At 71.0% G+C, this 1461-nt stretch overlaps 1 protein-coding gene across 1 annotated transcript in view; it reads left to right on the top strand.

Moving 5' to 3' along the window:
• Nucleotides 1–1461, top strand: part of LOC114073254 (neurexin-2-like) — a gene marked incomplete at its 3' end in the record, with an annotated part of 11976 nt that overhangs the window by 6985 nt on the left and 3530 nt on the right. The gene's annotated exons all lie outside the window — the stretch shown is intronic.

Here is a 1461-nt window from a genome sequence, read left to right as displayed (position 1 = left end):
TCTGGGGGGCCCAGCTGTGCCGGGTGTGAGTGGGGGGCACTGAGGGGTGCAGAGAGACTGGGGGGAGCGTGGGGGTCCCTCACACCAGGAGGAGCCCGTGCCCCTCTCACGAGGACCCTGCGATCCCCAGGAGCGTGCACAGGGGGCAGGTGGCCCCGTGTGGTCTCAGGTGGCCTCGTGTGTCACACGCGTGTCCCCTGCACGAGGGCCGTGTGATCTCACGTGTCACGCAGGACACGCGTGTCCCTCACACGAGGGCCGTGTGATCTCACGTGTCACACAGGACACGCGTGTCCCTCACGTGAGGGCCGTGTGATCTCATGTGTCACACAGGACACGCGTGTCCCTCACACGAGGGCCGTGTGATCTCACGTGTCACACAGGACACGCGTGTCCCTCACACGAGGGCCGTGTGGTCTTGCGTGTCCCACAGGACACGTGTGGGGGGTGTGTCCCTCCTGTGGGTGTCCACGGCCCTTGTCCCTTGCACGAGGACTCTGTGCCCCCAGGGCTGTTGCACGTGGGGTCGGAGGTGTCTCATGTGTGTCACGTGGGACACGCGTGTCCCCCACGTGGGGGTCTTCGTGGCTCCCTGTGCCTCACGCGGGACACGCGTGTCTCTTGCACGGGGTCCCTGTCCCTCTGTGCCCCCTTTCCCCCCATGTCCCCCCACCCTCCAGGCTCAGGAGGGTCCCCGGTGTTTGCACACACGTGTGGGGCACGAGGGAGGTGTGGGGGCTGCAGCCCCCCAGCCCTGGGGGGCACCGGTGGGGCAGGACGTGGATCACGATGACGCCGTGGGGCAGGACAAGGGGGGGTGACCCCGGGATGGGGGCCTGGGGCTGCTGGGGGGACACTGGGGGGTCTCCATGGGCTCTGTAGGTCATGAGGGAGACTCTGTGGGGCTGCTCTGGGGCTCCACTGACCCCCGTGGGTCCCTGTGGGGTTCTGTGGGGCTCTGTGGGTCACAAGGTGGGCTCTGTGGGGCTGCCCCGCCCCCTGTGTGTCCTCAGGGGTGCCCGTGGGGGTGTCTGGGGGTCTCTGTGAGGCTGCTCTGGGGCTCCACCGACCCCTGTGGGTCCCTGTCGGTCTCTTGTGGGGCCACCTGGGGTGTCCGTGGGGCTCACTGGGTCACGGGGGACATCTCTGAGGGTCCCTGCGGGGCTCCCCCGACCCCCCTGAGGGTGTCCGTGGGTCCCCGTGGGTTCTGAGGGAATCTCTCTGGGGCTCCGTGGGGCTGCCGTGGCTCCCTGTGGGGGCTCCGTGGGGCTCCCCCCGCCCCCCGCCGGGGGGTCTGTGGGTTCCCCCTCGTGGGTCGCGCGTGGCCCCTCCCCTCCGGCCCCTCCCCCCGCCCCTCCCCCGCCCCCGCCCCTCCCGCTGCAGCAGCAGCCGCCGCCGCCGCCGCCCCACGGCCGCCCGCGCCCACCGACCCACGGCCCCACCGACCCACGGCCCCACCGA

The sequence above is a fragment of the Empidonax traillii genome, unplaced genomic scaffold (genome assembly GCF_003031625.1).
Source record: "Empidonax traillii isolate 1590-97213 ecotype Southwest subspecies unplaced genomic scaffold, ASM303162v1 scaffold5830:size13456, whole genome shotgun sequence".
Taxonomy (NCBI): domain Eukaryota; kingdom Metazoa; phylum Chordata; class Aves; order Passeriformes; family Tyrannidae; genus Empidonax; species Empidonax traillii.
The sequence above is the reverse complement of the archived record's forward strand: the minus strand, read 5'-3'. Positions and strand labels throughout refer to the sequence as shown.